The sequence below is a fragment of the Lactuca virosa genome, chromosome 4 (genome assembly GCF_052849685.1).
Source record: "Lactuca virosa cultivar CGN04683 chromosome 4, Lactuca_virosa_CGN04683_v6, whole genome shotgun sequence".
In the NCBI taxonomy this organism is placed as follows: domain Eukaryota; kingdom Viridiplantae; phylum Streptophyta; class Magnoliopsida; order Asterales; family Asteraceae; genus Lactuca; species Lactuca virosa.
Window position 1 is genome coordinate 424,234,835 of NC_136429.1, and position 15,085 is coordinate 424,249,919.

At 37.6% G+C, this 15,085-nt stretch overlaps 1 pseudogene; it reads right to left on the minus strand.

Moving 5' to 3' along the window:
- Nucleotides 1–126: 126 nt before the first annotated feature.
- Nucleotides 127–14,836, minus strand: LOC145106589 (putative glutamine amidotransferase GAT1_2.1; annotated as a pseudogene).
- Between the last annotated feature and the right edge of the window lie 249 nt (nucleotides 14,837–15,085).

Below are 15,085 nucleotides of genomic sequence, written 5' to 3' on the forward strand. Positions count from 1 at the left end.
GTCTATAAAATTTAATGAGATACTTCACAAGACCGACATGTAAATCAGAAGCTTTTTTTAGATTCTTGAAAAATAATAAGATCAAAAAGTGTTTGAATTAGGAATGATCAAGATTCTCATAGAATCTTAAGGCTTTTTGTCAAACACTTCTGAGCTTATCTTTTTCATCATGTGATAGAATAAAGCTAAATCTGATAACTGTTCAACTGTCATTTTCACCATCATAACCCTCGCCAACTTCTCTGTTTCTTCATTTAGCTTCATTCTCTCCATGTATGAACATGAATTTCTTAATGTTGATCCCGTTTGTTTCAACCTCTATTGTTGCAAACTAATTAACGTTGTGTTAGACTAAAATCAATTAAAAAACTCCATGATTAATTGAATAGAAGTATATGTGTTTTTGTGATGGTGGTTTAGTTCATATAAACCTTAAGAAATTCTGCTCCTGGTTTGAGATCAAACTCTTTAGATGGATGAAAATTGCTACCTGTTGTGTATATGTTTCTTGGAAGAGAGAAGCTATGAACAATAAGCTTTCTTCTTTGCTCCAAATCTTTATCAAGCTTTAAAGAATTCTCTACTTTCAACATGTTGTTAAGCTTCACAAATTCCTTCCAACAAAGGAAAATTCAGTCTACAATGGAGAAGATTGAAAAAAAAGTTCATAGAAAGAGATGATTCTATTCACCTTATAAGCAGCAGGGCATCCAGGATAATCGAATTCGTTTGAAGAATTTTAAGCTAATCTCCTCATTCGCAGAGGATGAAACTGTAATCCCATTATAAACTTACCCTCTTCAGGATTATAAGAGTCAGGATCATAAAACCCTTCAATCAATCCATCTAGTGCAAAAGCCATGGGATCATCTGCAAGAGAATCGTGAAACCATTGATGCAAATGGGTATTCTTCACAATATTGACTACATGTCTATGTCCATCGTAGTTTTCATAATCGATATGGCTCACTTTCTTCACTTGTGGAGAGTTTTTAGTTATTTCCTTCTCAATGTCTTCGTAAAGCGTACCTCCACATGCTACATTTAGAATTTGTGATCCTCTGCATATTCACAAGTAAGGAATGTTTCGTTCTAAGCAGAGTTTTGCAATAGATAGTTCGATAATCACAACAAAAAACATAACCTTTAGCGACGACAAAAAAACGTCCCAATTGATACCTCCTGTTGCAATTGACGTCGTCTCTAATATGCGTCGTCGCTATTGGTTTCCTCTCTATTGATATTACGGCTACCGGTCAGAGGTTTTCCGGGAAGGGTTCCGGAGGCAGGAGTCGTCGCAATTGGTCAATGTCGTCTTTAAAGGTGTCGCTGCTAATGTTTTTTTAAACAATTTATTTATGATATTAGTTTATATATTATAAAATCCAGATTTGATAAAAATATAAATCAATACATACCACATTACATAAAACATCAAATATACCACATTACATAAATTATCTAATAAATCCAAAATAAACATCAAATATATCATCCATAAACTATCTAATAAATCCAAAATAACATCATCCATAACATAAAACAAGAAATATTATGTGTCTTCGTCTTCCCTATCGTTGTTTTCCTTGTTGTTGACTTACTTCTTAAACAAGCGGATAATATCTTCAATTGTCGTCATAAACGTCGGGTTTTGAAGAAAAGCATCAGCATCTACATCCTATAATTAAGTCACAACCACATTAAGTGATTAACAATTTAACAAACTATCAAACCACCAAATGAATTAGGTTGTTAACAATTTAACAAACTATTAATCCACCAAATCAATTCAGTCTTTAACAATTTAACAAACTATCAAACTACCGAAAATTACTATAAATGCATCAAGTTCTTAACAATCTAACAAAGCTACCAAATTCTTTAAGAATTTAATAAGTGCATTGTCATTGGGATAGAGCACTTGTACTCGTTGCAGAAGGAGGTTTAGGCCCAATGTCACTCACATGCCCCCTTCGAGCACCTAAAACCTTCTCAAATATTGCGATCCAATCAATGGAGTTTGGATAACCACTATAGTCGGCTATGTTCTGAGTTTGTAAAGCAACCTCAATAACTAAAGCATTATGTATTTCACGAAGATTGTCAATATACTTTAAAACTAACACAAAAAACAATCTACTTCATTTTGCAGTAATAAAAACTTACATATTGGTCTTCAACTAATGGATCAACAAATTTCCCTTATTTATTGACATGCCCACGGAGAAATGCTTAAAGTCTATTCAAATTCTGTTTAACATTACAAAATATGTTATACTTGAATAAACATTAAAACATATGTTATAACTGCCTAACATTATTATAACTTACATTATTAAAACAAGCACTATCGTAGCTGTACGTCCCTCCACGATTCTTAACTACTTGCTTCTTCCGACATTCTTTGTTTTCAGCGGATCGTTTTTTATGCTTCTCTGTTAAGAAGTGGTCAATAGCATCACTCCAACGCTGCGGATCCATATCATCAGGGGCTCAAGCCCTTGTTGCCTCCACATCCCATTCAAAATCAGTAAAAACGAGTTTCTGCAATATGTTTGCGGCCTCTATACCGTGCACATATCTGATTGTTCAGTGACGCCCAATAAAATGAAGCCATGGGATCATTTGAAATCGCTCCAAAATCAAACCATGTCTACAAAAAAATAGAGAAGTTAAAAATAAATCAAAATTAAACATATTAAATATAACTTTATAAATAATTTACTGAAATATACTGGAACATGCCAAACCTTTCGGTTTCAGAAACTTCTTTCCATGTGTCCTTATCGAAAGCGATGTCGCGCCACATATAGCTCCCAACCTCACGATTGAAACATTCGTATACTTTCCCAATCGCCATGTGAGTACTTATGTCAAATGTTATCTTCAGAGGCCGTTTGCTGTTAGCTGCAAATAACTTTTATATTTTTTATTTACTGACATGCCTCTTCGTTTTAGAGCCAACACTGCATAAAAAAATATTAGTCAAGATAATTTTTTATATACATACAATATGAAATACAATGAATTAGAATAAATCTTAATTACCATTGATCTGGTGATCACCAAAACCTCCATGGAACGGATGTTGTGGCTCGTCACCATTGTCACCTCCATGGCTCGTCACAGCAACCATGAGATGGAGCAATGCAATACAAAAAAAATGACATCCTAAAAAATTATAACACAAGATGAATATATATACATACAATATGATATGATTACAACAAATACAAACCTTATTTTACTAGTCAAATGTAAATTTTTTTAATCATTCTCGCCCTCAGACACTTCAATTTCTGCTCACACATCACTATCATAATTGGAATCCTCCTCATCATAATCAGTCTCGCAGTCAGACACATTGTTGATGATACCAGTTGGCGGACCAACTTCAATATCATCTTCAAACGATTTGGAATTGTGAAAGTACTTGCTAAAGTCGATTGAAAGAGTGAAATTAGAAGAATCGTTACTAAGAACGACATCGGTTGAATCATTGTCGACATTTTCAATGGGATCATGGTCGACATCGTTCATCGGTAGACCCCAAATTCTTCTATGATTAACATTTTCAACAACCAACCGTTGGTTGTCATTTTCGTCACTTCGAGAAGGTTCTCAGATGCAAAATACTTGCTTGGCTTGCCTAGCAAATATGAGTTGATCTTCGCTGCTCAATTCACGTTGTTGGTCGATATTGGTGAAATTATTATCAGATTTAACTCTTGCAGTATCGAACCACTTGCAACAAAAAAGTATAGTGGAATAATTATGAGGATAATGCAGCTCGATAATCTCTTCTAGCTTAGCATAATAATTATGCTTATTCTCTCCCTCAATTAGAACCCCCGAGTTTTGTGTTAATCGTTGGGCGTCACGCATAAGTACCATAAACCTAACACCATTCACTATGCAAGCGGTGTAAGTAAAGGCATTCGCATGCACACCAATTGAAAGGGCCGATAACTCCTTCAACTCTGGAGATTTTGTTTTTGCATATCATAGACCTTGTGAAGGAACCATTTAGGGAATTCGGTTCTTTCATCACTTTCAGGATGTAATGATTTGAATTCACTACATTGATGAAAAAAATATATAGATTTAGTAAAAAATGAGAAATAAAAAACAAACAATGAATAAAAAGATAAGAACACTTACCCAATATACTTTCTGACTTCGTCACAATTATCAAGAACAAACCATTGTAGATGTGTTCTCTCATTTAGAATGAGATTTTTTATTTTCTTTGTGCTATCCGGTTGACACATAGACTGAAACACCCATAAATTTGTTTCTTCTATGGCAATATCCTCGATTCTTTCGAGGCAATTGAATCGAGTCTCGACATCTTCAAGGTACATCGAACAAAATGATAATGCCTCTTCAATGACATAACCCTAAGTTATAGAACCTTCTGGCCTCCCCTTGTTTCTGACATAGTTTTTTAGTTTTTTCATATACCTTTTGAAGGGATACATCCGTCTCATACATATTGGGCTTCCTCAAATATCTTCATCGGGTCAATGCAAAACTAAATGAGCCATAATGTCAAAAAATGCAAGAGCATTTGATGGGGTTTAAGGAACTTTTTTATTACTCTTTTTCAATCATTTACTTTTTCAAATGTTCGGTTTTGTCAAGTCTGCCCAAGCATTTGATGTGTCTTTAGGCTTATCATTCATCAGAGAAGTACCCAAAAGGCTCTCACACACATTTTTTAGTATGATTAAGATCGAAGTTATGCTTCAACTCCAGAGAAGACCAATACTCAATTTCAAATAATATGCTCTTTTTAGACCAATTCAACTCGAAATCCTCATGATCTCTCTTAATACGAACGTGTTTCACTTGTATTTCTTCCTCAATAAACTGTCTTGGAAGGTCTCTGGTCTCGTGTTGGCCATTATTTTCCAAACTTTTTCTTTATGGATGGTCAGCATCTAAGAATCGATGATGACCAACATATACAAATTTATTTGGTACTCGGTATGAGGGAGTGTTTTCATTGCAAGTCGTACAAGCTTTGTACCCTTGTTCGCTCCAACCGGATAAACTACTACCAGCTGGAAAGTCGTTTTTTCCATAAAAACATCACTTTCATATTGAAGAATGTACATATTGTTGCGTCTTTTGTACGTACACTAAAACTCCACAACTGCCTTAAATCATCCACCAACGGCCTAAGGAACACATCTAAGTCCTTCCCGGGTGCTTTGGGGTCAACAATCAACAAGGTCAACATGACGGAGGACTTTTTCATCCATAGCCATGGTGGAAGATTGTAAGTGGTGAGTATGATGGGCCACATGCTATGAGAATTACACATGTCACCAAACGGATTAAAACCATCAACAACAAGCCCTAAGCGTACGTTTCGGGGTTCCTTGGGGAAGAAAGGATACTTCATATCGAAGTTTTTCCATGAAGTACCATTAAGAGGATGAATCATTGTACCATCTTTGGATCGTCCGATATTGTGCCAAATCATATCTTTAGTTGTGTGTCTAGATGTCACACCCCCAAACGGTAGCGGCAGAAACGTCCGGGGGTGGATGACTTCATGCTAAGTATCACAACACATGTATCATAGTAATCAAAGTACAACAACCATTGCATTAATAATGTATATGTTTTACATAGTGTTTAAGTCATTGTATATATGACATCAAAAGTTATATAAAAAAAGATAGAAGACATGACTCTATACTGCTCCGTCTTCTCAAAAATCACGGGGATATACCTGTTTACTGGTTCTCTGAGAATACAAGTGTTTTGAAAAAGAGAGTATCAACATTTAAGTTGGTGAGTGCATAAGTATTTATGTTTAGAAATTTTCTGTTTGTTTCTTGAAATAGTAATCATGTTTATTGTTCCAGAAAATCCAATATATTCTTATATAACTGAAAAGTAGTTTTAATACCATAAAACCGTACTGTAAAAGGGTTGTTGTACTATAAAATAATGTATCATAGTTTTAATTCAATAAAACTATAAAACTATAAAAAGAATGTTTTCTGTATTGTTTATGTTTTCCAAGTTCTGTAATTGTACTCTTTGAAAACCCTGTAAAAGTGAGTATGTCCGGCTCCACCAGCTGTAAACTGTAATGTAATACTGTAAATCGTATTATTGTAAAACCAGTACTTTGTATTCGTACTCTTTGGTTTAATTCTACACTAATCGTATTTGATCATATCTTTTTGGTGAGTTATTATAACCATACTATGAGTAGCTGGCCTGATACGACGCTTTGTAGGCGTCAGAATTGTTAACAGCATTTGTCACTCATAGGCATACCAACCCAACTGTAGCTAACGGTCTGAGTGCGGGATTATCAATCCCGTATAGATATATACATATTTGTCTCGCTCTCTGTCGGAATATTGTGTTTATAATATCAGGACTTTAACTATATTGCCTAAATGAATAAGCAACTGAACATTGTCTCACAAAAAGCATATTGACGATTACGTATATAACAAAATGATGAAAAGTCACTTTGAAACAAATGATGAACTGATAGTATGATCTTTCTCTAGTATTCTTGAATGTAAAGTATTTGTACAAGAGAAATCTGTTAAACTTTGTATAACTGGTTCGTGAAAATAGTTTGAGAGTTCCATAAATTATACCTATTATAATTTATATGTGTGTTCTGCTTGATATGTAATATTCATGAAAGTATCCCCTTTGCTCGACATGTTACAAAGGGAATATGAATCTGATTGAAATAACTTATTTATATATATATATATATATATATATATATATATATATATATATATATATATATATATATATATATATATATATATATATATATATATATATATATATATATAATAGAATTAAAAATGAAACGACATTCGGAAAAATAATTCTACGCTGAGTCCACATCCAAACAAGGAAAAGGGAAATAAAGTGAATTATTAGTCCTAACCCTTTAGATCTTATATATATATATATATATATATATATATATATATATATATATATATATATATATATATATATATGATTTTGGATAAATATAAGTTAAAAAGAGTTTATAAAAGGGATATATACACTAAAGTCCCAATATTTTCATCGATTTGACAAGAAAGACGTAAATTTTATTTTTTTTGACAGTAAAGTCCAAATTACCGGCATTTTTTTGACACTTTTACCCTTTTTTCCCGGTTAGCCGGTAGTTAGGACTTTTTTGTCAAAAAAATAAAGTTTAGGACTTTCTTGAAAAGAAAGTCCTAAACTTTATTTTTTTTACAGTAAAGTCTAATTGACGATTTGACAAGAAAGTCCTAAACTTTATTTTTTTTTGACAAAAAAGTCCTAATTACCGGCTAACCGGGAAAAAAGGGTAAAAGTGTCAAAAACTGCCGGTAATTTGGACTTTACTGTCAAAAAAATAAAGTTTAGGACTTTCTTGTCAAATCGATGAAAATATTGGGACTTTACTGTATGTATCCCTTTATAAAACATTTAAAGTCATTTTAAAAATATTTACAAATCATTTATTTGTAAACATAATATTCTTGTGTTAGACTTGTAACCCCCCTAAAACACTGAAAAATAGTAAAAACGCAGGGGTATGAACTCACCTTGTATGTGTGTTCTTGGGTGATAACGAGGTGGTAGTGACGATTCTCGGGTTAGAACACGTGTTAACAAACGAATCCTAATAATATTATACAAGTAATATTATGTATGGATTAGTTGTATATATATAGGTTAAATATCTTTAAGAGACTAAACTAATTCATAGCAACTTACGAATTTGTTGGAAGTATTTGGATGCAGATACAAATGTGTTCTTGAAGGTGTGTTGAAGTTTGAAGTTTAACTGGATATATGCTTGATACTTGAGAGCATATGAAAGGAATAAGGTTTGCAAATGAGAGAGAATGAAGGTGTTTACGTTTGTTGAATGTGTAAATGAATTCATTTGCACTTTAAATATGGAAGTAACTTAAATATGAAGGAACTCATGAGGCGGTGAATGTGAGGTTTACGGATCTAATCTCATTGGGAAGCTAAATGGGATAAGAAGTGAAGATATTTAGGAGTGTTTACACCCAAATAAGAGCTTTGGTTTGTGTTCACGGTCACCTCTTGGTCGTGAACACCATTTGTTCTTTTAATTCCAACCGTGAACACCTTGATCTTTATCCCTTTAGGCCGTGAACTCTTATGATCTTTAAGCTTTAAGGCCGTGAACTAAAATATCCTTGGATCTTTAAGCTTTAAGGCCGTGAACTCTTATGATCTTTAAGCTTTAAGGCCGTGAACTAAAATATCCTTTAGGCCGTGAACACCTTTGATACTTCATACTTAGGCCGTAAACTCCATGTTCTAGAAGTCTAGGGTCGTAAACTCCATTGTGGTGGGGTATTTTGTTATTTAAACTTAACTCCCTTGACTTATCTTGACTTGTATATTGAGTTATAATTATAAAGTTTCAATATAAGTATTCATAACTTATAAATAGGTATGATTTACAAATTGTGTATATAAAATAATTTATATAAACATGTCCTTAAGGTATTCAAGTTCCTATGGTATTAATGCTGTGATATGGATTTACTTGCATACGATTGTAGCTTAGGCTTTTATTTGAACACGTTTGATTTACATAGACTTGAAATAACGGGTTGTTACATTATCCCCCCGTTAAAGGGAACTTCGTCCCGAAATTAAGACTATAGAGATACACTAGGACTAGGGAAAAAGATGTAGATACTTTTGTTTCATTTGATCCTCCCGCTCCTAAGTGAATTCAGGTCCTCGCTTTGCATTCCAGCGAACCTTCACTATCGGGATACGGCTTTGTTTGGTTCTCTTTACTTCCCTGTCTAGGATATCTACTGGTTCTTCCACGAAGTTGAGGTTCTTGTTAATCTCGATTCCATCGAGTGGGATAACAAGAGTCTCATCGGATAAGCACTTCTTTAGGTTAGACACGTGAAAGATAAGATGTATGTTACTGAGTTCTTGAGGTTATTTGAGTTTGTAAGCTACTGGACCGATTCCAGCAAGAATCTCGAACGGTCCAATGTACCTTGGATTCAGTTTGCCACGCTTTCCAAAGCGTATCATGCCCTTCCAGGGTGAAACCTTCAACATAACGTCGTCTCCAACCTGGAACTCCAAGGGTTTTCTCCTTTTTTTTGCGTAGTTTTTCTGTCTGTCTCTAGAGGCTTTAAGTCGTTCTCGAATTTATACTATCTTCTCAGTAGTTTCTCAAATGATCTCCGGACCAGTGTGAGTGTTGTCAGGAATTTCACCTCTAGCCAGTTGCATGTCACCCACTTCAGCCTAGCACAGAGGTGATCTGCACTTGCGACCGTAGAGAGATTCAAATGGAGCAATCTTAATGCTAGTATGGTAACTGTTATTGTACGAGAACTCAACTAGTGGTAAATGGGTATCCCATGCTTTACCAAAGTCAATCACACATGCTCTCAGCATGTCTTCTAACGTTTGAATCGTTCTTTCACTTTGTCCGTCAGTTTGTGGATCGTAGGCTGTAGTCATGTCCAGCCTAGTTCCCAGAGATTTCTGTAGTGACTTCTAGAAACGTGATGTGAATCTACTATCTCGGTCAGAGATAATAGATATTGGTACACCGTGCAGTCTAACTATCTCTCTAATGTATATTGTATTTAGATTTTCCATCTTGTCAGTTTCCTTTATTAGTAAGAATTGTGCGGATTTGGTTAATCTATCGACGATTACCCAAATGGTATCATGACCACCCGTTGTCTTGGGTAACTTAGTTATGAAATCCATCGTAATCCGCTCCCACTTCCATTCGGGGATTTCCGGTTGTTGTAGTAGACCTGAAGGCTTTTGGTACTCTACCTTGACTTTGGCACAAGTAAGACACTTGCCCATAAAGGTAGCAATCTCAGCCTTCATGTTTGGCCACCAATAAACCTTCTTAAGGTCCAGATACATCTTGTCTGAAACTGGGTGAATGGAGTATCGCGTCTTATGTGCTTCGTTCATGACAACCTCTCTGTAACCACCGAACTTTGGTGTCCAGATCCGGTTCATGAGGTATCGAGCTCCATCACTTTTGATGTTTAAGTTTTTGTCTATTCCTCTTAAAGTTTCACCTGCCAAATTTTCGGGTTTCAAGGCCTCAAGATGAGCCTCTCTGATCTGTGTGGACAGGTGTCAATGGACTGTCATGGTCAACGACATTACTCGACGTCCCGAGTATTCTTTTCTGCTTTGGGCATCAGCTACTACATTGGCTTTACCGGGATGATAACGAATTTCACATTCATAGCCGTTTAGTAGTTCCACCCAATGTCGTTGTCTCATGTTTAGATCGTTTGGGACAAAGGAGGATCAAAAGGTGCTTACCTTTAGCGGTGACACCAGGGCAATAACGGTAACATGTTGGAGGGAAAATCACGCACCTTTCTTCCATGATTATTAACCGTCCGATCCAAAAATAATCATACGGTCAAGATTTCATTCACGCGGATCACCATCAATAACGGCGACATGTCATCGCAATTTGTGTCGCCTCTATTACCTCCTTTGAGATTAAACCCTAACCGATGGATCAATTAAGGCGTACGGTCAGGATCAAGTTTCATGTGGCACGACAGGATCATTGGTGGAAGGTCATTAGCGACGTCGCCTTCAGCGACGACAGGAACCTTTAGTGGCGACAAAAGGCGCGTTTGTCTTGATGTAGTCGCTAAAAGGCCACATCTTCGCTAATGGGCTTATTTCTTGTTGTGAATGTCCTTTTCTTTGTCTATTGTAGTGTCGCTTGAATGGAGCATTCTGATTTCATCCAATTCTTCGGGTGATAGAATTGTTGTTTCTGATTCTTAAAGTGATGTATCGATGTGTTTGCATTCACATAGAAGAACTCCATGGATTGGCTCAAAGCTCTCTAGTAACATGTTGACCCCGGTCACTCAAGGTACAATCACTGGAACAACTCCATATCCGACTATTAGATGTAGATGATATTATCCTAATAAGATAAGTACTATTAGGTCATATAAAAACAAAATTCGCACTGAAAATATTAATATGGATTAAAGTACTTCACACAATTGAATACTAAATTGAATCAAATCGAAGTGAGGACTAACTATTTAAAAATAGATCATGAAAAAACTTCAAATTAATCAAAGGAATATGGACATGCATGAGAGGAAGACCATGATTATAAAGTTCATGATTCGATTGGGTTGCAAGAGAATGAGTGATTGATTAGAAGAATAAACAAAGTAGAAGAATCATACCAACTAAATCAATGAACTTGTTCTTGCGTAGGCTTCGTCTAGATACTATGAGCACGCTCTTGGAACAACTTTTGCAGATCAGATCAATAACATGCCATGAAAAACAGTTAGGCTATAGAGATGAAGAATGTTTTCTGTTATTTCACTCTAATAAAACGTTTACAGCTACAACTATTTAAAGCTAAAAGAAATAAGGAAATAAAGCTACAAACAAGCTAGTCATGTTCTCCTATCTATTTGGCCACTAAGCCATGTTATTCACCTACAAACCAGGTCAGACTATTGACCAAATCAAAATTAGATTCCTACATTCTCCCCCCTTAATTCTGAATTGTGTATTCAATCATTTCATCTCTCAAGAGTTTCCTCATCTCAATGAACTTGATTCGAGGTAGTGCTTTGGTTAAGGGATCAGCTCTTTGTTCTTCACCACTGATGTGGTTTACTTCAACTTGCTTCTTTTCAATACACCCACGTATAAAGTGAAACTTTGTATCAATATGTTTGCTTCTTCTGCGGAAAACCGGGTTTTGCATGAGATCGATAGCTAACTTAATGTCCACATATAACTTGACAACTCCAATATTCCATCCAGTCAAGTCTCTCAACAAACTTCTTAGCCAATAGCCATGGTGCTTGGCACGCCGCCAATGTTGCTGCCATAAACTCTGCCTTACAAGAAGATAATGCAAAGGTTTGTTGTTTTTGAGATGACCATGTGATTGGGTTACCTGATAGGTAGAACACAGTCCTGGTTGTTCGCTTTCGATCATCTAACTCCATTCCATGACTGCTATCACTAAACCCAATCAGCTCTCCGTCTCCTCCCTTCCAGTACACCAACCCATAGTTGGTTGTACGCTTTATGTATCTCAGGATGTGTTTGTAACAACGTAAATTTTCAAACAATTTTTGATTTTTAAAACATAATTCATTCATAACAAAACCCATTGTATCACATAATATCTCAATTAACAACCCCAGAATCTCAAGTACATAAATCTTCATCAGTGTGTACAGACCATGCCGACGCCTTCCCGCGATCCTCGCTAGTACCTGAAACACATAACACAACAACTGTAAGCATAAATGCTTAGTGAGTTCCCCAAATACCACATACAACACATACGCTTTTCCAGGCCATAGCTCTGTGGGATTTTCCGATCCAAGTGTCTCAGGGGACTTCCGTCCCGAATCCCGGTAGACCTTCCGGTCCTACCCGTATCGACCTTCCGGTCCGTAACCTCCTGACCTTCCGGTCCATGTCATCTTGACCTTCCGGTCCATATCATCTTGACCTTCCGGTCCTTACCATACATAACATACATAGCATATACATATCACATAACCGCATATAGCACATACATCTCATAGCATACAAGACCTTCCGGTCACACATAGGTACCCTTCCAGGTACAGTATAGTGAGAAGACTCACCTCAATGAAGTCGGATAACTCTCGTGCTCATCGTCCCGACCTAGCCTCCTCCTATCATTCAAATAACATCCCCGATCAATACTCTCTCATAGTCTCATATCTAAAGATTGGGTAGAAGGCCATTCTACCCCTCCCTGAACTCTCTTGAATCAGTCTTGACCAGAACCCTAAGGTCAACGAAAGTCAACGGTCAAACTTTGACGCGACTCATCGAGTGCACACGGGCGACTCGGCGAGTCCATGCGGGTCCTCTGAATCCTTCTGGCCTCTCTTGGGTCATCGAGTCATCCTTCCACTCGACGGGTTCCTCCTGTCACGAATCGCGGGGCAACCCCGACTCGACTCGTCGAGTCCACTTATGAACTCGGCGAGTTGCTTCCATGTTCATACTCAAATGACCTTCTAAGGTCAGATCTGTTTCTCTAGTCTATAGATCTGACCTTCCCAAGCATGATAATCACGTAAAGGTCGAATCTTGGTACACATGCAACACACCCAAAGCTTCTTTTGGTGAAATAACCACTAAAATGGCCTCCTAGGCTCATAACTCAAAAGGTATGGCATAAAGCAGAGTGGTAAGGACTCTCTGGACCTCTTAAGGTCCAGATCTATGAACCATCTCGTCTTGGGACCTCACATACTCCAGATTCAACTAAAAGAGGCATAAAGAAAACCCTAGATTTCACTAGAATCATTATAAACACAAGAATGGCACAAATTGTTACCTCCAACAGCTTCCTCTGATAAAATAGAAGTGGATCCAAGCTCCTCAACCCGCTTAGCTTGTTCTACCTCCTTCCTTCTTGCTAAAACACACAAGAAATGGTGAATTAGCCTTCCTCTTGCACCACAAACGATCTCTCTGCTCTCTAGGGTTTCTCAGGGGTGAAGTGGCCGCAAATGGAGGCCATAAAGGCCTTTAAATAGGGCACAGACCCCTAGAATTAGGGTTTCAATCCACAGCGCGGACTCGTCGAGTCCATCCTTTCCGACTCGTCGAGTCCGTTCATTAATCCAGTCAGCACACGCGATCCTACTCGACGAGTCTACGCCTCAACTCGTCGAGTCCCTCCTCATAACTCAAAAAGAAATACTCAAATTGTCATGCCTGGAAATCCAGATGTTACAATTCTCCCCCACTTGAAATAGATTTCGCCCTCGAAATTGCTCCTCAACCACATAGATAGAAACCAAACACTTGAAAAGCACCACTGAGAGGTTCTCACACCAAAACGATATACTTTTCCATGAATACCTGGATCCGACCAGGAACTCCAAATTTGGAACAAAATCGGTCCCTGTGACGCTAAAGTACCCCTTTCTCACCTTCCCAGAATCGGGGAAACTCTAGTGGCCTGGTCTGCCGCCAGACCGCTCACTCACGCTATCACCATGATATTCGCTTTACAACATCAAACCCTCATAACTCACTGCTCCTCTAGTTCTCACAAGACAAAATCCGACAATCGGCTACCGATCACTCATATCAACGTACCAAAACAGTCTGAATCACGCCCCAAGGAACGAAAGGGTTTACATCCCACCAGGGCTCATCCACTGAACTACTATCAGAATCCATCTAAACAATAAACTTTCAACATCCTGTTCTCTGACATAAGAGAATCATGCTCGCACGGAAGTCCTCAGACATCTAAAATCATAAGCCTCAGCTACATCCCTCGTACCCCTTTTTAACACTGAGTACCAGGTCTGATCTCGACCCAACAGTTGAACCTCCAGGGTCATCCGTTGCATTATCCCAACCGTCTCCATGGTTTCCTTCTTACTATAACCACATCGGCCCAATGTGACACGCAAGTAACGAAGTTCGCTTAACCCTAAGCGAATGCTACCTTCCCAACTGAAGATCGACTCAACCCCGACCTCGGTCATCTGTTACTCATCGTTCCACGCAACTTGTGGTACCTCCCGTACCCGAGTACTGACCCACACAGGTCTAAGACATCAGATGACAAACAATACTCCTCAACATGGATCCACCTCAGAATCCAGAATCTCATCTCACCTATCCAACGCACCACCAGAGCCAAACTCAAACTCGGGAGTTTGGTCCGACCCAGAGTTGGAACCACTCGTCCCAACGAAGCACTCAACTCAGAACTCATTTCCCGCAACTCATGCGTACCTCACTTATCCCATTCTTTCGGATTGCAATGACCACACCTTGCTCAGAACATAATGATCCCCTAACATTGAGGAGACCCCGATCTCGCCCCTGGCCCGATCACCAGGTTCCCAAAAACTCATAAATTAGGGACACCTCATGCCTAAAACTCTTCTGTGCGATGCTCTGATCAAAGAGTACTTTATCATAACAACTTCTCGCTAGCTAGTGTGTACTACGTCTTCCCTTA